Source organism: Rosa rugosa, chromosome 7 (assembly GCF_958449725.1).
Source record: "Rosa rugosa chromosome 7, drRosRugo1.1, whole genome shotgun sequence".
NCBI lineage: Eukaryota > Viridiplantae > Streptophyta > Magnoliopsida > Rosales > Rosaceae > Rosa > Rosa rugosa.
In genome coordinates, this window is record NC_084826.1 from 40,707,122 (window position 1) to 40,731,149 (window position 24,028).

The window sequence follows — 24,028 nt, forward strand, 5'->3', positions numbered from 1 at the left end:
GTTAGTCTCTAATCTGCAAACATTACCAGATATTATGCTCATGTGAATATTACTTCACATCTTAATTAGATTTCCACATATTACAATATTAATTTATTCACTTTCCTAATTGTAATATGATCCGGATAGTAGTCAATGTACAAACTTTAATTCTTGTTCTTAAGTAAATTTTAAATGCATGTGCTTGATGAATTCTGTGTTATATGCAAGTCCAAATAAAAGCTTACATTCTCCCACTTGGACTTTCATATTGGTTCATCAAGCAACTGCAATGACAAGAACCTCTTTTGTGATCACTGATATTGTACATTTCTACAATCTAATTTCAAGGTTAATGTGATCACAACCACTGTAGCAGAACTAAAGAAAAACTTGCATCTCAATCAGCAATGCCAGCTTTCTATAATCACTAGAAACAGAGTTGTAATCACATAAACCACCAACAACATAATACAATCATGTGGAATACTGCATTGTGAATGAAAGTACATGAATTTCCACATAAGGTCCTCCTTTATTCTGCACTTGCAGAATCATTCTTTATACTTCGTGAGAAGTCTGCTATTTCTCATAAAGAGAATCAAGATCTTCTGCAACTGTCAAGACATATCAAATAGCCAAATAGATCTAATATCATGGATGCATTTATCAAACATCCGAAAAACTAGTACATGTACATACTTATCAAACAATCATATGCTGCAGCAATCATAAAACATAAGAATCTGAGACATTAATTCATGTATATTGACTTTAATAAATCTGGAAATATTGTCTATTATGGCATTCAAGAGGTTACAAACAGAAACCAAAAGAAAAATTACAAAACTGAGCTTCTCTCGAGCTCCCACTGATTCAAGCCATGTCAAATGACTGAATCAATCCCATATTCATAACATGTTCCTTAAAAACCCCAATTGCTAATGGTTTTGTAACATGTTATCTCCACTAATATCATCAACTATAATTTCATCATGCTTCACTTTCTCTCGAACCAGAAGATGCTTAGGATCTACAAACTTAGTTTTTGAGGATCTCTTATTGTTCTTTGAAAAGAACACTGCTGCACTATTATCACAATAAATCTGCAAGGGTATGTGAATGGAATCCACTACTCTAATGGCTTTGATAAAGTTTCTAAGCCACACAGCATGTATAGTGGCTTCATATAATGCAATGAACTCAGCATGCATCGTAGATGTAGTCACACAAGTCTGTTTTACAGATTTCCACGAAATTGCACCACCTGCAAGCATAAACACAAAACCAGATGTGGACTTTTTATGAATTTTGGACTTATTTTTCCCTATATAGTCAGCATTTGGTTTTCCTATCACTTCCAGTTCTTGATTTTCAATTCTTTTATACACTAAAAGATGGTCTCTAGTGCCTTGCAAGTATCTTAAGACTTTCTTTCCAGCCACCCAATGTGCATGACCTGGGTTTGTTTGCAATCTACCCAACATTCCAACAGAATAAGCCATATCAGGCCTAGTACAGACCTGAGCATACATCAGGCTCCCAACAAGTGAGGCATAGGGTTTATCTTTCATGGATTCTTGTTCTAAATTATTCCTAGGACACTGATCTTTATGCAGCAAATCACCCTTAGTCATAGGATGAGCATCCCCTGGAGCACACTTATCCATTTTAAATCTTTTAAGGACTTTGTCTATGTAATTTTTCTGAGACAAACCTAAAAGACCCTTCTTTCTATCTCTGCAGATTTCGATACCAAGTACATAGGAGGCTTCACCTAAATCCTTCATCTCAAAGTTTCTAGATAAAAAGTCTTTTGTTTGATGTAAAAGAGATAAGTCACTGCTGGCAAGAAGAATGTCATCGACATATAGAACCAAGAAAATAAACTTGCTCCCACTAATTTTCAGGTATACACACTCATCTAGTGGATTTTCGACAAAACCATGTGACACCATTACTAAATCGAACTTGAGATACCACTGTCTAGACGCTTGCTTTAAACCATAGATAGATTTCTTAAGTTTACACACTAAGTGCTCACTGCCTTCACCAATAAAACCCTCAGGCTGCCTCATATAAATATCTTCATACAATTCATCATTCAGGAAAGCAGTTTTAACATCCATATGATGCAGTTCCATGTTAAAATGTGCAACTAAGGCCATAATTATTCTGAAAAAGTCTTTAGTTGAAACAGGTGAGAAGGTCTCATTATAATCTATTCCTTCTCTCTGCGTAAACCCCTTAGCTACAAGTCTGGTTTATGTCTTTCTATGCTCCCATCCGAATTTTTCTTTGTTTTATATACCCACTTGCAGCCAATTGTTTTGATACCAGGAAGAGGCTCAACTAATTCCCATACTTCATTCTCATACATTGACTATAACTCTGCTTCCATTGCTTCCTGCCACTTCTTAGCATGCACACTTTTAACAGCTTGCTTAAAACTTAGTGGATCATCTTCCTCTCCTATGTCAAAATCTGTTTCTTGAAGGTAAAGGACATAATCACTCAAGATTGCTGGTCTCCTAACTCTCTGCGATTGTCTCAAGGGTTCAATTGGCATTTGTGGCTAAATAGGTGGTTGAGGATGCTCTGGAGGTTGCTGATTTGGTGGAGGATTCGGTGGAATTACTGGTTCTGGTATCTGAACTTGAGGTGGATTTTCAGCATGTTCAGGGATCTCTTCAAAGTTATCAATTCTTGTTGTAATAGGGAAAGGTGCAGGCAACACAAAATTTTGCTGATTGTTTTCTTATAAGGTTCTAGCAATAGCTTCTTCTTCTTCCAAAAGAAAATCACTCATATCTTCTCTCTGTGTAGCTTCAGTGTCTTCAATAAATTTTGCATTTCTTGTTTCTATTATTCTGAGATGGTAGTTAGGACAATAAAATCTAAAACCTTTTTATTTGTTTGGATATCCTATAAAGAAGCCACTGATAGTTCTAGAATCTAGCTTTTTCAACTGAGGATCATATGGTTTTGCTTCAGTTTTACACCCCCAGACATGCAAATGCATTAAACTAGGCTTTCTCCCTGTCCATAACTCAAAAGGAGTTTTATCTACAGCTTTACTAGGGACTCTATTCAGAATATAATTTGCTGTTTTTAAAGCATCTCCCCATAAAAATCTCGGCAACCCTGTAGTGCACATCATACTCCTCACCATATTTACTAGTGTTCTATTTCTTCTCTGCTACCCCGTTTTGCTGTGGTGTCCTTGGTGTTGTATATTGAGCTACGATGCCACACTCTTCTAAATAAAGTGCAAAAGGTCCCTTATGTTGTCCTGTTTCATTGTATTTTCCATAGTACTCACCTCCTCTATCGGATCTCACTATCTTTATTTTCTTTTCCAACTGATTCTCAACCTCATTCTTAAAAATTTAAATACTTAAAGTGCTTGACTCTTTTCCGAAATTAGGTAGACATAACAAAACCTAGAAAAATCATTTATAAAGGTTATAAAATACTGGTTTCGACATATGGTTTGGGGGGAGTAGGGCCCTGAGATGTCTGTGTGTATGATTTCTAACAAATTCTGACTTCTAGTTGATCCCTTCTTACTGATATTTGTTAGTTTTCCCTTAATGCAGTCTACACACACATTTAAATCTGCAAAATTTAGATCAGGCAAAATGTTTTCTTTGACTAACTTCTGAATTCTTTCTTTAGATATGTGACCAAGTCTTTTATGCCAAAGGTTTGAAGATTTTTCATTCACAAAATTCCTTTTAACTCCTGAGTTTTCAACAAGAAAAGTTTCAAAGACATAAGAACAAGTCAATTGCCATAAACCATGCACAATAAAAGGTTTACCAACAGGAGCATTGTTATAAAACAAAATCCACTCAATTTTATTAACGAAATAGTTGAAATCAGCTTCAACAAGTTGTGAACAAGAAATCAAATTCCTTCTCTTGGAAGGTACATAAAAAACATTGTTTAATTCTAAAACAAAATCAGGTCCTAATCTAAGTCTGACATCTCATATGGCTTCTACTGCGACTCTCATCCCATTGCATACGAACAGGTTCTTTTCTGCCCTACTCGGTGCCCTCCTTCTTATGAATCTCTGCAAAGAATTAGCTATGTGAATAGGGGACCCTGAATCTAGCCACCAAGAATCTAATGGAACATTAACTAAGTTAGACTCAAAACAAGCAAAACAGATTTTATTACCTTTTTTAGACAACCATCCCTTATATTTGTGACATGCCAATAATGCCTTCAGACAACACACTTCAGACGACAGAAATCTTGTTTTCTGTCGTTTGAATTTTTTAAACTTCTTTAGACAACATACATATTAATTCTGTTGTCTGAATAGCATGAGAATCCATACTATTTTAGTTTTTCTTGCTTTGAAAAATTCAGACGACAGATAAATGTCGTATGAATAAACCGAGAAATTCTCACTTTCAGTTGAAAAAAGAAGACGACAGATTTATGTTGTCTGAATGAAACGGGGAAATTACTTCACCTTGTGTGTCCAAAAATTGTTTTTTTTTACCATGTAAATTTATCATCAATTTGCCTTAACATGTCCGCGTTTTTCCCACACTTGGTCAAAAAATCAAAAACACCTTCTCACGCCTAGCTCTATCTCGACCCAGCAGCAACCCTAGGCAACCCAGAGGAACAACCTAGCAACATCCCATCCATTACCAGCAACCCAACCCAGATTCCCTTGATTCCTCTCCATCAGAAAAGACAGAAGATTTCTTTGCACTCCCCGAACTAGGTTTTCCCAGAACTGGAGTTCTTCGATTTCAAGAGCTAGAGTCCGAAGTATTCAGTATTGTTAATTGCATGGTAAGCTCGTTCTTCCTCTTAGGGTTTCGACTTTGATTCGTTTTGGATTTTAGGGTTTTGTTGGGATATTGATTTGGGGGTTTTGCTAATTTTCTTTGAAATTAGATTGGGGCATTAGGGATTTTGTTGATTTACAGGTTAGAGGTGATTGAAATGGAATTGAATTTTACTCAGGTTTTGGGATCTGGTACTGAGTTTTCGGATTACCTTATTGGTTTATTCTTTAATTCGATTTGGGTGTTTATTAGCCATAACCTTTGAATAAAATTTGCTTAAACTTTATGGGTGTTCTTCAAATCGTTTTGAGCTGGACTCCGATTCGTCGTCGTTGAACTGTCTCCAACTCTGAAGCCGCCGCTGCTAAATGACGCCAACAATTAGGCTCAGAGTCAGGGTCTGCCATCGATGGATCCTCGGGATTGCTGCACGGGGGAGAGGACCGTGAACGAGGTTGAGTGTGGGTTCGTTGGCGGATTTGGGTTGGGATGAGAGGAAGGAGAAGGAGGGGGAGGGGTGTTATGTGATTGTAATATGGATAGCTTCTCTGTTCAAAATTCTCCATGGTTCGTACTCACCTTCCAAGGGCGCTTTCTTAGATGATTCTAATAATGGTGGGTGTTCTGCACGAGCGTTTGTATTTTACAGAGTGTTTTTTTTTTTTTTACTATTGGTTTAGTATAATGTGTTGATGATATCAAGTGGTAGTGCCAAGAAGAGAACTGCGTTGCTGGTTGTTGCCCACCCAGATGATGAGTCCATGTAAGCATAACTTTACAAATTGCTTTATCATGTTTCAAGTCCAATTGGCTTTAGTTGTGGTTGACTTCAGCTGAGTTTCTTTTTAGTGTAATTTATGTTGCGGATCTTGAATGATGGGATGGTATGAAGGAGAATTTCTCTTCATAAACATCAGATTGCCTCTTATGATGCCCTTTGATTTTGATGTCTGCATATATTTTCAAAATTGATTGTTGTCCTTGATGATTAACACCACTAGGTCATCTGAATGGAAAACAAGGTCTAACGACAAGTGTATTAATTACAAGCACACAATTCTGACCTATTTGTAGAGATAGTTAAGGTCATATGACAAGGGAGTTGATGACAAATATACTGCAGTAAGGTCTTCATTGGTTTAGGACAGCTTTAATAGTACTTAAGTGCTATATGTTGGTTATCTGTAACAACTATGTACTCAAGTGCTGAGTGGCTCTACTCAACTATGTAACTACTACCTTTTTGGATACTATCTTGAGTCTATAATAACTTATTCTTAAATCCTCAGGATGGTTTTGGTAAGTTGTGGAATCACAATATATTGGCAGAGATTACTGAAGAGGAAGTCGTAAGTCAAGGCATTGACTTGGTAAGATAATCTTTCAAAATAAATTAGTATAAATTCCAGTGTTGTATAGTTTACAGTAGGAAGCCTCTTCACCATGTTTCTCATTGCATTTATGCTAGACCGAGCACCTCTGATCTCATTATAAAGCTCAAGCGTGGTTAGTGGCTCAGGAAGGGTAGCTAGGTAACATTTGACTAGAGCCGCTATATCAATTGAGCTTACACCCTCTGGTATTGATGCATTTGAATATGATATAGATGATATTACAACATTAGACTCCCTCCAATTGGAACTCCAAAAATTGCAAATAGAAAGTACAGTGACAATCAGCATCCATGCCAACATTAAAAGGAATACTGTAATTTTAGTTAATTTTATGCCAACAACCAGGGTACTATGAAAGCAGAATAAAGTTATAGAAACTTACCAGTAGGTGACAAAGAGTTGCAGATCTCGTGCTTTTATTGTATCACATACACTGCCAACTTGAAGCTTGTTATATGCAATGCACTCTTTTTCCTCTTTGTCATGCTGGTGAATGTTTTTATGCAAGACCTTATCAAATTTTTCATGATTATTCAGGAGCACCCGAGAAAGCACATCATGCAGCTTGATAAGGAACTCGGACACTGTTAGAACCCCTGGTTCTGCAACAAGGCGGTCAAGTTCTATTGAAAATAACCAAAGAGTAAGAAATGATACACAAAGGACTATTCCAACTGCACTTGATACGGACGAGTTCTTTGCCCAAGTTGCTCTATCTACTCTATGGATGCCTTCTAGGCTTTTGTCTTAGTTAGATTAGGATCAAGATATTATGATGATAATAACAATGACAGTACTTGAAATTGGCTAATGTAAAAGCTAGCTTGCTAGTTTTGTATTGTGGTACTCATGAGATTGTATATTGGTGCGTTAATAGATGCAATGAGAAATTTGCTGATTTTAGGTCCTATAATATGGCTTTGATGATTGTTCAGAATGAATGAGGTTTGATATGGTTCAAATCCAACACATGCAGGTTTATGATATGTTGTACCACAAATACAGTAACAACAAAAAAGAACAACTATCTGTCGTTCCTACATACTTGTAACAACATAAAACTGAATTTTAATTCATTATCAAACAACAGAACTACCTCTAACAAACAACAAAAAAGCGAAGTTCATTTAATTATCATAGAACAGAATTCGATTTCGTAGTGACGTTGTTTTCAGCTTATATCAACAGTTGTTTCTGGTGGCTTTCTCCGGGTACCTCACACAGAATGCTATACCGTCTGGGGTACCGATCCAACTCCTAAATCCTGAACCGAAAACACAGCGTTAGAGGGGTAAACCGTACCGGACGGTTTACGCCTCTCCGATGCCTCAGTGAGAAGCGAATATATAAGTGGATCAAATAAATAGTGGATAAAAGAGTTATTACTCGTAAAAGGTGGTTGTGCTAATCCTTAAATACTCGAGCAAGAGAAAGGGGTTTCCCCTATCCTCGATGTGGGACACATATTGTTCCTTTGCAGCTAATATCAGCCTTTTGGTGTATATTTGGATGGACTGCACTGATCAGGTCCGGGCCCCTCTGTGCCTAGGGTGCCGTCCCTGACGCGGACCATCCAGGTGGGATGCGAACCAGGTCCGTGGTGTGGTACCTGGGTCTTCCCTACGGGCCCCAGTTGACTGCTAAACCTAGTGAATTATCTGGTAGTATGTACAAGTCCCCCAAGTTCCCGTTCAAGCTGTCTCTTGGGTGGGGACTTGATATTTCTGGTCACAAGGTTTAGCACAGATGTGCCTATAGGGAGTAACCCAAGTGCACATGCAAGGGATGTCTTGAGCGGGTTACACTGCAGGTAGCTACTGTACAGTGCTCCCAATTTAACCCTCAAGTGCCCGATGAGTTTTGAAAGAGGGCTTGAGCCTCTGGTACCCGATGGGGTGGAATGAGGATTTGAGTCTCTCGTACCCGATGGGGTTGAATGAGGACTTGAGCCTCTTGATACCTGATGGGGGTGAATGAGGACTGGAGCCTCTTGTACCAGATGGGGTGGAATGAGGGCTTAAGCCTCTGATAACCGATGGGGTGGAATGAGGGCTTAAGCCTCTGATACCCGATGGGGTTGAATGAGGACTTGAGCCTCTTGATAGCCGATGGGGGTGAATGAGGACTGGAGCCTCTTGTACCCGATGGGGTGGAATGAGGAATGGAGCCTCTTGTACCTGATGGGGTGGAATGAGGGCTTAAGCCTCTGATACCCGATGGGGTGGAATGAGGACTTGAGCCTCTTGATACCCGATGGGGGTGAATGAGGACTGGAGCCTCTTATACCCGATGGGGTGGAATGAGGGCTGAAGCCTCTGATACCCGATGTGGTTGAATGAGGACTGGAGCCTCTGATACCCGATGGGGTTGAATGAGGACTTGAACCTCTTGATACCCGATGGGGGTGAATGAGGACTTGAGCCTCTTGTACCCGATGGGGTGGGATGAGGGCTGGAGCCTCTGGTACCCGATGGGGTTGCCAATGCATGCGAGGTACGTGGTAGGTAATAAATGCCCGTCGCCTCGGTTTCTGGCGGTTGGCGTGCTGAAGGAGTTAAAGGATTAGTGGGACACGTGGCATGATCTGGCGGTTGGCGACGATTCGTTACCAACGGTTGTGATCGCGAAGAATTTGAATTTAAGATTGAAAGAAATTCGTCTCTTTCCTTCATTCTGCGAAAACTGGAAAAACTCTGCCCAAATTTTGCGCCGGGCCTCTGATAGCACTGTGGAGGAGAAAGTCGAGCAGGTGATCTGATTTCGTGGAAGGCTACACCAGACCAGCGACTGTGGTGTTTGTGAGGTAAGAAATTGCTTGTTGGTTTATAGAGAAATGTCTTCTTCTTTGGGTTTTTGCTTGAAATTTTTCGGCTTTCTGGGATTTTGCAATAGGCCAAGAATGTGGCTTGTGTTTGCCTTAGAACTGTTGTTCGTGGTACCAAATATGCTTGCTAGTAACTAAATCTGCGTTTATCAGTGATAGATAGATGTGGGAGTGTCTAGATTTTATGGGTTGGTTGAATATCTGGGTTTCTGGGTTGGATGGTAGTGGGGAGCGATTCTCATTACCACGGGGCCCTAGATCTGGATCTGGGCTGACTCTCCCTTTTTCTGATTCTAGGTAGACGTGAAGATTAGGGCATTCCTAGATTAATAGGATGGAATCAGAAACGAGAGCTACACTCGGGGGGGGGGGGGGGGGGCATCAAGCCTCAGAGAGGCAAGCAGAGGAGGCTATAGATGCCTATCTCGCCAGCAGCGGTACCCGCCGTGGGTACCGGGAGGAGGAGACCGCTTCTTCAGCCGGGGTAGTTTTCGTAAGTTTCGAGAATGAGGAAACAAGTGGGAGCGATGGACCGGGAACGGAGGATGAGGTTACCGTTGCAATTCCATCGGGCGTGCCAGTGCGTAGGTATACGCTGGTGGATGGTACGAGGTGCGATGAGCCAGCAAGAAGTATGACACTGAAGGAGATTAACTCTGTTAGGTCAAAGTGGGGCATACCGGTCCACGTGGAGCTTAGGCCCCTGAGGTCGGACGAGTTGGCATGTAATCTGCCGCCGGGATGGGTAGCGTTATACGAGAATCAGCTGTATCAGGGCCTATCGTTACCGCTGCCGAGACCCGTTCAGTACATACTGAGGATGTTGAATCTGTCACCGGGGCAATTGACCCCGAACGCATGGAGGCAACTTCTCAGCATGCTGGCGATGTGGGACTTATGCGAGCAAGGCTGGCCTACAATAAACGAGTTTCGAGCGGTTTACCGAGTGGCTTACTGGAAGAAGTTTGGAGGAAACATGACATTCAATTCTCGGGACTATGAGCCTCTCGTTACCGATCTACCCACTTCACAAAGTAAGAAGTGGAAGAGCAAAGTGTTCCTTGCCGGGGGTAGGTGGCAGATCAAAAATAGGAAGTGGCAGGTTACGGGGACCTTTCAGGCCATCGGGGACCAATCATACGTGCTATCGGATGTAGAGAAGAAACGCATTGCCAGGCTATACGCTGTCTGGGCTGACATTGAGGGGAGGAGTTCTTATAGATTTATCCGGTACCGCATACTTGACAGACTAAGTTTAGGAAGAGTACCCGGTGAGGATCTGTGAAAAATACTAGTTTTTTTTTTTTTTTTGACCCGTTTGACCTGTTTGACCTTTGCAGTGAAGGTGCTAAAGAGGAAGCCAAGAAGAGGAAAAGAAGAAGACAGAATGGATGATCTGGCATTGATGGACAGGCTGCTCAACCAAGGAGATGAAGCATTACAAATCGACGTGGATCTGGAAAATAAGACCACGAGGACTGCAATAGAGGATACCCTGCTGGAGATACCGGATGAAGGGTATGGGGAACCGGACCCCAATGCCCCCATTGTGAGACAGGAGGGTTCTGGACCGGAGGCTGTGCTTACCATAGCAGAACCGGGGAAGGGTAAAGGAAAGGGAACCGGGTCTCAGGCTTCTCTTTCCAGCGGGTCTCTTGGTAGCGAGGGCGCCCTCTTGCCTGGGGAGAAGAGGAAAAAGGGTCATCGCCACCGTCATCGCAGTGGGGCGAATGTGGGGGTGACCTATACAGGGCTGGATGTAACGGGGGACTCGAAGAAGTCCAAGAAGAGTCATCAGGCTCATCCGGAGTCAACCCCGTCGCTTGGGATGCTGTCCCCGGTACTGCCGGTTGTCCCGCGGAAACCGATCAAGCAGCTGCTCTCCGAGTATGGGGTAGCAGATGAGAAATTTGTTAGGTCGATGCTTGGGGACCTGAAGGACATCAACCTGGACCGCATCCGGGCAAAGGATAACACTCCCCAAGAGAACAGGAGGCTGGCGAGGGAGTCGATGATGCGGGTACGTAGCGCATACCTACGTGTACACTTTCACTTCCTCATTTTAAGTATCTGATAATTTTTCTTCCTGGTGCAGGCGTTATACAACTTTTATGCCATCGATGCCAGCGAGGAGGATACCCGCTTGAAGGAGGAAGTGAGCAGCTTGTCCGGGCAAGTGAAGTATCTCCATGGGGAGAAGACTAAGCTGGAGAAGGAGCGGGACTCCTTGAAGGGGAAGGTGGAGTCCTTGACTCCCAAGGTGGCCGAACTGGAGGCGGCGGAGAAAAAGATAGCGGAACTTGAGCGGGAACTCTCTGGGGCAAGGGATGAGGTGATGAGTGCCCGGGACTCTAAGAAAGAAGCTGCGGAGTCTGCCAAGTCATGGAAGGCAAGGGCAGATCACCTGGAGGAACGCCTTCCCGTTGAGAGGCAGGAGGCCATTGCCGAGTACAAAGGCTCCCAAGAGCTTATTGACCTGGTACTCACTGCTCAAGACAAGGCCGTGATCATGAAGTACAAGGAGTGGGTGGCAGCCGGGTACCTGGATGAAGTCAAATTCCGGCGGGAACTTCTTGCAAAGAAGAAAGAGCAGGAGGCTAATAGGAGAGAACAAGAAAGCCAGGGTACCGCACTCGATGGAGGGGCAAGTGGTAGTCGTCCTAATGTCTAGTTAGGGAATTTGCCTTCCGGGGCTCTTATTTTGTCACCCATTTTTTGAACAATGGCCTCGAGCCGGTATTTGGGGTAGTCCCGTATTAAATTTATTTGCCTCCCAAGCGTTTTTATATTTTTTTTGAATGGAAATATTTAAAGGGATTAAGATTGCTTGTGTTTTATGCCTTACTGAAGCGTGGATGTTTAAATTACTCATTACTGGAATAAAGTAACCAACCATGTAGCTTTGTTGTCCGGCACTTCCGGCTACTAAGGCAAAAAAAAATCCAAGTAATGGTCTGAATAATCCATTTTTCCATTCAAGTACCACATGGTGGCTAATACAACATAAGTACCCGCTTGGGTAGCTTGCCATAGCTGGATGGTCAAAAAGCAAAAGCTAGGACAAGATGCTCCTGCAGCTACTTGTAATAGTATCGGAGACACTGTGTGTTCCATGGGTGACGGGAAACGACTCCATCCATGTCTCGGATGTAAAAGGTTGCGGGACCAAGCTCCTCGATGATCTCATAAGGGCCTGTCCAGAATGGATCCAGCCCCTGGGGCTCTGGGTAAACCTGCTTCATGACCCAGTCCCCCAATTTAAGTGTCCGGGACTGTACCTTGGCATCGTAATAACGAGCTATCCTCCGCTTGTTTGCCAGGTTATGCATGTGTGTCACATCCCTTCGTTCCTCGAGCAAATCAGCATCGAGCTGTAGGCCCTCTAAGTTGGTACCCGCGTCGAAGTATTCGATCCTGGGGCTCTGGATTTGCGTTTCAATAGGGAGAACCGCCTCAGACCGAAAAGCCATGCAGAAAGGGGTCTCTCCGGTAGCCTCAGTCGCCGTGGTCCTGATAGCCCACAGTACTTCCGGGAGCTTAGAGGCCCAAAGACCCTTGGCTTCATCGAGCTTCTTCTTCAGTATCTTCTTGATTATCTTGTTGACAGCCTCGACTTGACCATTGGTCTAGGGGTGAGCCGGGAATGCATACAGGATTTTAGTGCCCAGGTTCTCGGTGTAAGCCCTTAATTCATCGTTGTCAAATTGGGTGCCATTATCTGTGACTATGGTGTCCGGGACTCCAAACCTGCAGTAGATATTCTTCCACAAGACGTTTTTCACTTTCTCCGTGGTTATAGCGACAAGAGGTTCTGCTTCTACCCACTTTGTTTGGTAGTCAATGACTACGATGGCGTACTTGAATTGTCCCACTGCTGGGGAAGCTTACCAATCAGGTCCAGGCCCCATTGGCAAAATGGCCATGGTGCAAGGAGTATGGAGAGAGCAATGGGCGGTGCCCTTGGGATGTTTCCATACATTTGACATTTGTGGCAAGAACTAGATATTGTTTGGGCTAGGGCCGACATGGTTGGCCAGAAATATCCTGCTCTCAGGGTCTTGTGAGCAAGAAACCGGGCCCCTGCGTGGTTACCGCATACACTAGCGTGTATGTCCCTCATTATCTTATGGCCGTCCTCCGGTGTACATACATGTACATTTGCAAGCATAATTAGCTATAATGGGCCACGCTCATTGTACCGCCAAAGGTACTAATTCCAACCAAAGGAATGACATGCAGACACACCGCCAGGCGGGCTACAACCCCAGCGGCAGAGCACCTCCAGATCGCCTCCGACGCGCCGCCACGCGCTGCGCCAAGATAGCATCAGAAGCTTCTGAAACTGGGAACCGAAGCACATCAGTCCCACATCGAAAACAAGGAGGAGGTCAGCCTCCTCCTCACCTATAAAAGGTTCTCTCCTCTCTCTTCATTAATTACGCATTCAATACTTACCTACTGTTATTCTGTCAACATAAATACATTGACTAACTTAGGCATCGGAGAGTTGAAGACCGCCCAGCGCGGTCTCCCTCTGACGCCCGTTGTATTTTACTTGACAGGTAGCGGAGGCTTTGAGAGCTCCACAAGTATCGATCCGCCCATCGGATCAGCGTTAACAAAGGTTCAGCTACAAAAGGTCATTGGCGCCGTCTGTGGGAATCCTTGAACAAAAGGTCATCCCACCACATCCACCAAGACTAACGGTAGCGGAGGAAACGCTGAGGAGCAGGCGGACCAGTCCGCCATTCCCCAGCCCTCCGACCCAGCGGTAGGCGTTAACCGCACACTATTCACAACACCGACCAACCCCGGCGGTGAGGCAAATCCAAGCAGCAGCCGCCCGCCGGGCCAGGATCTCGTGACTATGTACGAGATGGCACTGGCGGATCTTCATAAGGCAAACAGAGAACGCGAGGAGGAGCGCAAAGAAAAGGCTGAGGCCCAAAGACAGGTGGCTACGCTCATGGCACGTTTTGAGGAACTAAAGAGGACGCTAGAGGCCACCGCCCGCCCAGCACAGAGCGAGCAGTCACGTAGCACCAGACGTAGCGGACCAGTCACTGGCACATTGTTGCCAGGGCCAGTCATACAAATGCAGGTACCGCTGGACCCACCTGAATTGTTGGGGATGGGACCACCGCCCATCCCCCAGCTAATGATTGAGCAGGAGGCGGAATCACTGCCGCATACCAACCGCTCGGAGGCTAGGACGAGGACTGAAGGCAATCCGCCTGCGCCAAGGCACAGGCAGGTCCAGCGGAGTACTCGGGCTGATTCCGCCGGCGATGCGACCGTCCAGATATTGGAAAGGATGCACCAGCTGGAGCAAAGATTGATCCGGGCGGAGTCAGGCGCCCCAGCGCCAACTCAGAATCCACTTTTCGCTTCCAGACCTGGGCCCTTCACCGCTGCGATTCTGCAAGCTGTCAGACCAGCGTCTGCAAAAACCCCAAAGATGGCGCATTACGGCGGAGTGTCTGATCCCTTTGTCCACATGGACACCTTCAAGAAGGTCACCAACAATAAGGGATTCGACGACGCCACCTTATGCCACTTGTTCAGAGAAACGTTGGATGGCGAGGCAATGAACTGGTTCTTTGAGTGTCCACCGGGGTCTGTCAGCTCATTCCATGCACTATCACACGCTTTCCTCTCCTGGTTCATCTTATTGTCCGCCGGGCATCACAACACAAGTCAGTTGTTCAGCGTCAAGTAGGGGGAGGACGAATCACTAAAGGCCTTCGTCACAAGGTGGCGAGCGGCAGCGTCTCAGTGCCGTGACCTAGACAAAACAATGGCATCGGCGGCCTTCAAGCAGGGACTTGTCAAGGGACCATTCCTCTATCACCTCAACTACAGTCACCCAAATGCGGCGTACGACCACATCATGAGTGAGGCGGTCATCCACGCCCAGGCGGAATTCATTACATATGGAGAAACCCCACCGCCACCAGCAACTCCAAAGTCGTCACAGCCATCCCCCAGTCATCAGGAAACCGCTAACAAGACCCCTTCAACACCACCAACTGACAAGAAGAGGGAGTGGCAGCAGGGCCACCATCAGAACAAGCGGCAGAAGGACCAGAATTATAAGGGCAACCGCCCAACCCATGGGGATAACCGCAACAGGCAGGCAGAGTCCTCGCAGCGGTACGCAGTGTTCACGGTCCTCACGGCCTCGTATGAAGAAATCTACAATCAGTGCAAGGATCAGATCCCACCGCCACCCCCTCCAAAGTACCCAAAGACGGGCAAACCCAGGAACACCGGCAAGTGGTGCAAATACCACGAGGACAGCGGCCACAATACCAACAGCTGCAATGCTCTCAAAACGGCCATTGAGACCCTGTACCGTGACGGCAAGCTGGAGCAGTTCAAGGTACGCTAACCACCACCAGTAATTGCCAACGTTGAGACCTTGGGCCGCATCAACACCATCGATGGCGGCGCTCCAATCACCGGCATGTCTCACAGGGCCAGAAAGCGCTATGCACGCGCCAATGACCCAAAGGAGGTCTGCAACATCCGCTACGAGAGGTCCGCCAAGCTCCCCAGATCAGGATGGGAACCGATTACCTTCTCGGAGGAGGAGGAGCGTGGAGTGCATCTACCGCATGACGACCCATTCTTGGTCGACGCCATCCTTGGCAAATTCTCAGTAGGGAGAATCCTGGTGGACAGCGGGTCCGCTGTCAATGTCATCTTCAACAGCTGCTACAACCACCTCAAGCGGAATAAGAAACTACTCCAGGATCACGAGCCACTGCTCAGCTTCTCCGGCGACGTCACACAACCGCTGGGGTCGGATTACGTGCGACTGGTTATTGGTACTAGTCCATGCATGGCGGAGGTACATACGGAGTTCATTATTGTCGATTGTTTCAGTTCGTACAACGCCTTCATTGGACGACCAGCGCTAAACAAGCTCAAGTGCATCATCGCCGGATACATGCTTCTCATGAAATTCCCCACACCCAACGGCACGGGCTGTGTAAGAGGAAGTCAGCAGTTGGCTCGAGAGTGCTATTCAACGACTGTGGGGCGGTTGGCCAGCCACCATGAAATTCTGGCGGTGGGTAATCAGGCACCGCCACCAAACATCTTTGAGGATCCTAGGGATGAAGAGAAGAAGTACGTAAAGAAGGAACCGGTCAACCCGGAGACATCGTTGAGGGTTGTCTGCATCTCGGACGAACACCCTGAGCGGACGGTCCGAATAGGCGCCCAGCTAGACCCAGAGGTAGCGGCGGAGCTCACTCAGTTCCTGCGTGATAACGCCGCTGTCTTTGCCTGGTCCTACGCTGACATGCCAGGTATCTCCCCTGAAATTATAACTCACAAGCTGACCATCAAACCTTCCTTTTATCCCATCAAGCAGAAGCGGAGGGCCTTTGATGAGGAAAAATACCAGGCAATCGGAGAAGAAGTTGCCAACCTCCAGGGCATTGGATTTATCCGCCAAGTCATTTATCCCCAGTGGATCTCCAATCTGGTAATGGTCAAGAAGCCCAGCGGCAAGTGGCGGATGTGCGTCGACTTCTAAAATCTCAACAAGGCATGCCCCAAGGATAGTTTCCCGCTACCTCGTATCGATCAGCTAGTGGATGCAACCGCCGGACATGAGCTCCTCAGCATGATGGACGCTTTCTCCGGATATAATCAGATCAAGATGCATCCCGGTGACCAGGAGTGCACCACCTTCACCACCGACAAAGGCCTCTACTGCTACAATGTCATGCCTTTCGGTCTGAAGAACGCCGGTGCAACTTATCAGCGGTTGATGAACGCCATGTTCGCTAAGCATCTGGGGAAAATCATCGAGGTCTACGTGGATGACATGCTGGTAAAGAGCATAAAGGCCAGCGGACATGTGGCAAACCTCAGGATCATAGTAACCATTCTCCTGGCCTATGGTATGCGCCTCAACCCAGAAAAATGTTTCTTTGGGGTCACCGCCAGCAAATTTCTGGGTTACATCGTCAGCGAGCGGGGCATCGAGGCTAACCCAGACAAGGTGCAGGCCATCCTTGACCTGGCGGACCCTGAGTATAAAGTGCACGTCCAATGCCTCCAGGGCAAGTTAACCGCCCTCTCTCGATTCATCTCCAGACTCACCGATAAGTGTGCCCCATTTTTCAAGCTCCTCAAAACGACTCACAAGAAAGTCATCAACTGGAACCCAGAGTGTCAGGCGGCGTTCCAGGGCCTGAAGGAATACCTAGCAGCAGTCCCTCTCCTTTCTGTCCCTGTGCAAGGAGAGACACTGTTCATCTACCTAGCGGTCTCGGTGTCGGCGGTGAGCTGCGCCATTGTCCGGCGGGAAGGCCAAGACGAGCTCCCAGTGTTCTACGCCGGTAGAGGCATGAACGGAGCAGAAACAAGGTATCCTCCCTTGGAGCAACTTGCCCTCGCACTCATCGTTGCCGCCAGACGGCTCCGCCAGTACTTCCAGGCTCACACCATCCATGTGCTAACCAATCAACCACTGAGGCAAGTAATGTAGAACCCTGAACACTCAGGGCGCCTCAGCAAGTGGGCCATTGAGCTCAGCGAGTTTGACATAGAATATAAGCCAAGAACCGCCATGAAGGGCCAGGCAGTGGCGGACTTCATCGCTGAACTCACCGAGCGTCAACCTGAACTCGGTACCGAGTCAGAGCCTGGAGCAGAAATGGTAACCACTGAGGAAGCAACTCCCCCACAGTCAGATTGGAACCTGCATGTGGACGGCTCCGCCAGCGCCAAGGCCAGTGGCGCTGGAGTCATCTTAACAGGACCCGGGGGACTGAACGCGGAATACGCGTTGAAATTCAACTTCAAAGCTTCAAACAATATGGCGGAGTACGAGGCCCTCATTGCCGGCTTGCTCCTCGCCATTGACTCAGGGGCTGACAGCGTCAACATATTCAGCGACTCTCAATTAGTCGTTAACCAGGTCAACGACAGCTTCCAAGCCAAGGACCAGCAGTTAGCGGCATATTTGGGGTACGTCAAAACGTTGCTCAAAAAGTTCAAATTTCACACCATCACACAAATCCCCAGGGAAAAGAACGCTAAGGCTGAGTCACTGGCGAGACTGGCAACCGCCCAACCACATCAAAGTCCAGCGGACACAAGAGTGGAGTGCCTTGACAAGCCGAGTATCACAAAGACCCTGGCGGAGATCTTCAGCATTGAGGTCAGCCCCAGCTGGATGGACGAGATCATTGCATACAAACGCAACGGCACATTGCCTGAGCGGGCACCTCCCGCTGGGGCAGGCATGACCTCTTTCTCCGGCGGGGCACTCTTGGCCGGCGGCGCATCGGGCTGTGACGCTTTGACGAAGTCGATGGCGCCCTTCCGCTTCAGCATTTCTATGTTTGCCAAGGCCCGGCCTTCGTGGACTCGGTCATCGCCTTCGCGTACTCCGCCGACTGCTTGAATGCTTCAACAGCGGCGGCCGCAGCAGTTTCCCCACTAGGCCGAGCTGAAATCTGACCAAACGCCGAGCTGTAGGGCGATTGGTCAATCGCGGTTGGGCGTGAGATCCCCGCTAGGCCGCCAAACCCTAGCCTCTCGCACAGGTGGAAGAGGAACTCCCTCTCGCCATCTGTCATAAACTCCGCGTAGGCGGCGAAGGAGTCCAGGTCACTGGCGGCGGGCGCCTCCCCTTCCACCACAGCACCTTTGAGCGGGGCTTGACGGGCCTTCTTCTGCTGTCGGCCCCTGACAATCTCCACGTCCTCCCCCTCTTCCTCGTCGGGGGAGTCTATCTGCCGGCGCTTCCTCTCAAGCACCCTCGTGTTCCCGCCAGCAGCCCTCGTCACCCTCGGCGGCGGTTCCTCCCTTGGGGCGGTGATAGTCCCTGCCGGCTGCACCAGCTTTTCTTTCTGGGAACCACGCCTGTTGGCGGGTACCCTCTCCTTCGTAGCAGCCGCTGTTGCGGCCCCTTTTTTGCCGCCTGCTACGGGGACCCCCGCCTGAACGACGGGCAGGCCATCATCGCCAAGGTGAGAGTGGAGCGGCATCTGCAACACCACCGGAACCTCTGACTGGCTCAGCGCCAGTGTCTCGGGGTTCACTACGGTCTGCTGGGCCACCAACCCCTCGGCATACATTGTCTCCAGGAAATTATCAATCTCCGCGCGGTACATGGCTTTTCAAAAGCGTCCCGGCTTGATTTGTTACCTGGCGGCGTTTCTAAAAAAAAAAAAACTAAACCAGTCAGTCGGCTACTTATTGCAAAAAAAGGAGCAGTATGGCGGAAATTTCTTACTAATGGACCGAGTTAATTTCTGATCGACTAGCAACTCCCAACCAGTCAGAAGTCAGAAGTCCAGCAGGTTGCGGTTCCGCCAACAACCTCTAATCCGTGCCACGCGACACTCCTCCTCGCGCGTTAAGTTGTACCGCAATCCCGCTGCACAAGCACAAACCGATTAGTAAAGGTACATTTGCAAAATACAAACCACGCCAGCTACATTAAGCGGAAACTGGTTGCCAACCTCGAATAGGTTGGAACTCCGACTTAATCCTAAACGTCGGCCCTTCCTCGTTCGCCCCAGCCTGATACTCCCACCCATCCGTGGCGACGCAGAAGGTCCCCCGCCAGTAGGACATTGAATCCCTTAGATTCTCGATCAGCTTGGGCGCTCCCTGGCGGCGGCTCAGGTTCACTTGCCCTCTGCAACCCTGGCGCTTCACGTAGACCAACTCGTAGAAGTGAAGCACTTCCGCCACAGTAGGCCCCTCGCACCCGGACAATAGCCACAGTGAGTTCATCGCCAGCATCAACCGCCACATGTTGGGGCAAATCTGACCGAAGGCAAGGCCAAACTCGCACACCAAGATTTGAAGATTGGGCACCAGCGGGAGTGTCACTCCTTGGCGGAATATCGCCTCATGCACCGCCGCAAACCCCGCTGGGAGAATCGACACCTTTTCATCTACCGTCGGCGGCCGTAGTTTCACCGACCCCGGCAACCGGAACGTCTTCTTCATTCGAGTGACGGCGGCGGCATTCATCCGCCCTCCTGCCTCGTCAACGGCGGTGCCATCCTCGAGGAACCACGCCGACTCAGCATCCTCCCCCGCTGTTTCTTCTTCCCCAGCGGAGCCGCTGGCAGCGCTATTGCTCGCCAAACGCTCGTCGCGCCTAGCTTTGGCAGCAGCGGCCTCACCCGCCCTAGAGCTCTCTGGACGTGGACCACGACCCATAGCTACTTCCCAAGGTATGGTCTGTAGCGGCTCTACCTCTAGCGGTTCCGGCAGTGAGGTTCCTGCATGGGCAGACGGACGCAACGAGTCAATAAATATCCTATCCGCCGCGCTGAACGACACGTCAGACCCCGAATCCTCACTGCTCGAAATCTCTATGACGTTAGCCATCCCAAACCCTAAAACCCACACCAGTTAGCACAAACACAGATCTAGCCTATTCTCATATCAGTTATAGCCAAGAACATCAAGAACAATTTACCCAGAAAATGCCAAAATAAGAACAAACACACTCAACCCAGATTCGACCATCTACCTCATCCCTAAACGCCAACTCCCTGCCACCACCATAACCCAACCCCAAATCTCACTTCACACCTCAGAACACGCCAAATAACAGAAACCATCCCAAACCCAAAAACAACAGACCCATAAAACGGCAGATTCAATGAAACAGGGAAAAGGGGAACCCAGATACCAACCTCGGTGTTGAAGCCTACGGTGTGATGGTGCGCAGCAATCTTGCGAGTGGTGAGATCGTCGTTTCTCCGGGAACGGAATCTCAAGGCTCCGGCAACCTCTTCCTTCGGTCTCGGACGAACAGAGCGAGAAGACGACGACTGAGTTTGAAGCTTTTACCAAAGTGTCAAATCTCGCTGAGTTTCCCCCCCTTTTATGTCAACATCAGCGCGTTCTCAGCCGTCCGCTCAAAAACGACATCTTACAGCAGCCGTACACGTGTCGCAGACCCCCACTTACTCTCCGGATTAACCGAGGCGTCGCCTCGGTTACGAAATCCATAATTACTATCATTTATGGCGAGAAGACGGCTAGCCTTAGGAGACAAACCTCTGCACGCTAACCCTCTACGGGTTGAACACGTGTCAACCACCACCAGACGAAGCGTCTGATGGAAGTAACCACTGCGGATGACTTCCCCAACCGCCCGAAGTCTCCGCTGAGCGAAACCCCGCCAGCGGAACTTCTCCCTTGTCATCTTCCAAGAGACGAAGTCTCCGCTGAGCGAAACCCCGCCAGCGGAACTTCTCCCTTGTCATCTTCCAAGAGGCGAAGTCTCCGCTGAGCGAAACCCCGCCAGCGGAACTTCTCCCTTGTCATCTTCCAAGAGACGAAGTCTCCGCTGAGCGAAACCCCGCCAGCGGAACTTCTCCCTTGTCATCTTCCAAGAGGCGAAGTCTCCGCTGAGCGAAACCCCGCCAGCGGAACTTCTCCCTTGTCATCTTCCAAGCGACGAAGTCTCCGCTGAGCGAAACCCCGCCAGCGAAACTTCTGCCTTGCCACCCTGCAAGCGGGGCGTCTTCCGCCACATACATCTGGCGGACCCCCTTTCATCTTGCAAATTGCGTACTTTGTTCAGCGCAGTATCGCTCAATAAAGTACCGCCAGGCACGTCTACTGGACGCTGCTTCCTGCTGCAGTCATTGGGGGGATATCCGCCAGCGGCGGATCCCGAGGCCACGCCTCACTCTGACAACGACCGCCACGCGGCGTTACGGTCAGACCGTCCCTACGGGACACGGGGACTTGTCAACAGTCTACGACGGCCCTGATCAGGCACGTTGACCCCCGTCACTCGGGTGCTAAGATTGGGTTCGCTACCCAACACCCTCTGTGACAGGACCCGCCCCGGATTTCACCCTGAAATCGGAAGTGACCCTGCGAGGCCCACCTTAGAAGAAATTCTACCAAAAATTTGGCGGAACTTCCCCTAAAATGGGCAACCCAAACCTGTAGGGAACATTTACACTTCTCAATCGAATCATCCTTATGCTCCTGGAGCCACCCTGCTCCCCAAATCAACATCAATCTCCAATTCACAAAACACATATCTCAACTTGAATAACATAAATCCCATAGGTAATCAGAGCAATTCAAACAGAAAGGTATATGAGGAAAACCTAATTCAAAGGCAGATGCGGAAGCCATGCTGCTGACTATGCCTCAATTTCGTGTACGCCCGACCTCAACTAATTCGCCTGCAAACTGGGCATTTGAAACCGAAGGGCCCAGGGGAAAAGTATTGGAAACACGTTAGTGTGAGTGGACAAAAATAAACAATTCTAAACGAAAGAAATTTTATACTTTCCCCATTTATTTCCTTAAAAACTCTCGATGCATGCAACGATTTAGAAAACAAATCACGAGAAGCTCCGCTCAAGAAAAACCGACTAGCCCCGCTAGTCAGAAACAACTGAGAAAAAAGATCGAAACTCCAATACTCAACAGGATAAGACCAACCCCGCTGGTTACACGGAAATCAGACTAGGCCCCGCTAGTCGAGAAATGATAGGATATGGGGAAGAGATATCACCATACGGGAAATGGAGCCTCCCAGGCTCTACCTACCCTCAACTGCCACTCACACATAGATTGTGAGAGGAGGAGAACTAATAACCTCGACTGCCACCCACGTGAGGAGGAGAATAAATCACCTCTACTGCCACTCACCAACACAAAGTAGGTGAGGAGGAGAACAAGCTACCTCAACTGCCACTCACCAACACAAAGTCAGTGAGGAGGAGACCTAATCACATAACCCGCGTATGGTGAGGAGAAATCATCGAAAACCAGTAAATCCATGTAGCTTCCCCATATTTCTCACGAGATAGAAACCATGTATTCAACGACGTGACCCCGCACGCCAAGATTACTCTCAATCTCAAAATGGATAAGTGAGAAATAGGAATAAATCGACGGCGTGTCCCACACGCCCAAATATTCTCAAATCCGTGACCAAAACCGGAAATTAGTATAGGTAAATCCCATTTCCAAAAAATCTCTCAAAATCTCCAAGAAGCCAACCCAATCCAAAATCCTTAATTAGGCATTCCCAATGCTAAAACCGAAAGTCAGTAAACAATTGAGAATATCCAACCCCATTGAAACTCGTCTTAAAAATCTTTCAGGAGCTTAACTCGGTGATTAGGGATATGCTTAATTCCGGAAATTTACCTCGGAAATTAGGGAATTCATCAAATAATAATATAAATCAAAACCAACCTTTGAAACTCATTATTGAAAGCAAATCCATGATATAATTCGAAATCAATTTCCTCAAAAAGTAATATGAATAATCACTAGAGCATTATTTTAAGAAAATAAATGCATGCATCGTTTTTTAAAACAAAAGTCCACTCACAGTACTATTTAGTCGTTCACGCGTACGAGTTCCTTCACCAAATAATAATTCGATACGTCACCCTGAGCAATTAAAATCCGCAAACGAATGAATATTGAATGGAAATTCAATTTACGATAAATAGGAATTGAATCTAGATCCTCTCCTCTATGACCAAAACTTTCGATTCTCATTGGATTCTTTCCAAATTTCACCAAAATCACAAATACAAACTCTTCATCAATTATGTGATTAAACTAGCTAAAAACAGAAATTAAGTCACTGTTCACCCACCGACTATTCACTCGCGGCACTGTTCACTCGTCGGCCAACTCCTCCGATGGTCACCAAATTTTGACAGCGGCTTCATCTCAACATCCTTAACACTTCTTTCAACTACCATCAAGCCAGAAAACAACCAGAACTACCTCAACAATTAAGAAAACAGTAAATTCAGATTTGTGAATAGTGCCCGGATTTCCAATCTCTAAAATCCTCTAATATATATGCAATATTACACTCAAAAGAAAGGTCATGAGGTAATGAACAACTTTATACCTTGGGGTTTCTCCAAAATGTCGATGGTTTGGACGGATCTCTCTCCCTTTCCTTCTTTCCTTCTTTCTTTCTCTTTCTCTCTCTCCCCCTCTCTCTTCCTTCCTTTCTGGCTCTGATC

The 24,028-nt window shown here is 47.2% G+C and overlaps 1 long non-coding RNA gene across 1 annotated transcript; it reads right to left on the bottom strand.

Annotated features, from left to right (window-relative positions):
• Window positions 1-21,948: 21,948 nt before the first annotated feature.
• LOC133723845 (uncharacterized) lies at window positions 21,949-24,028 on the bottom strand. The gene is made up of 4 exons (XR_009853299.1): window positions 23,911-24,028; window positions 23,647-23,776; window positions 23,374-23,435; window positions 21,949-22,217 (listed from the first exon to the last, which is right to left on the bottom strand). It is a non-coding gene; the product is annotated as an uncharacterized LOC133723845 (long non-coding RNA).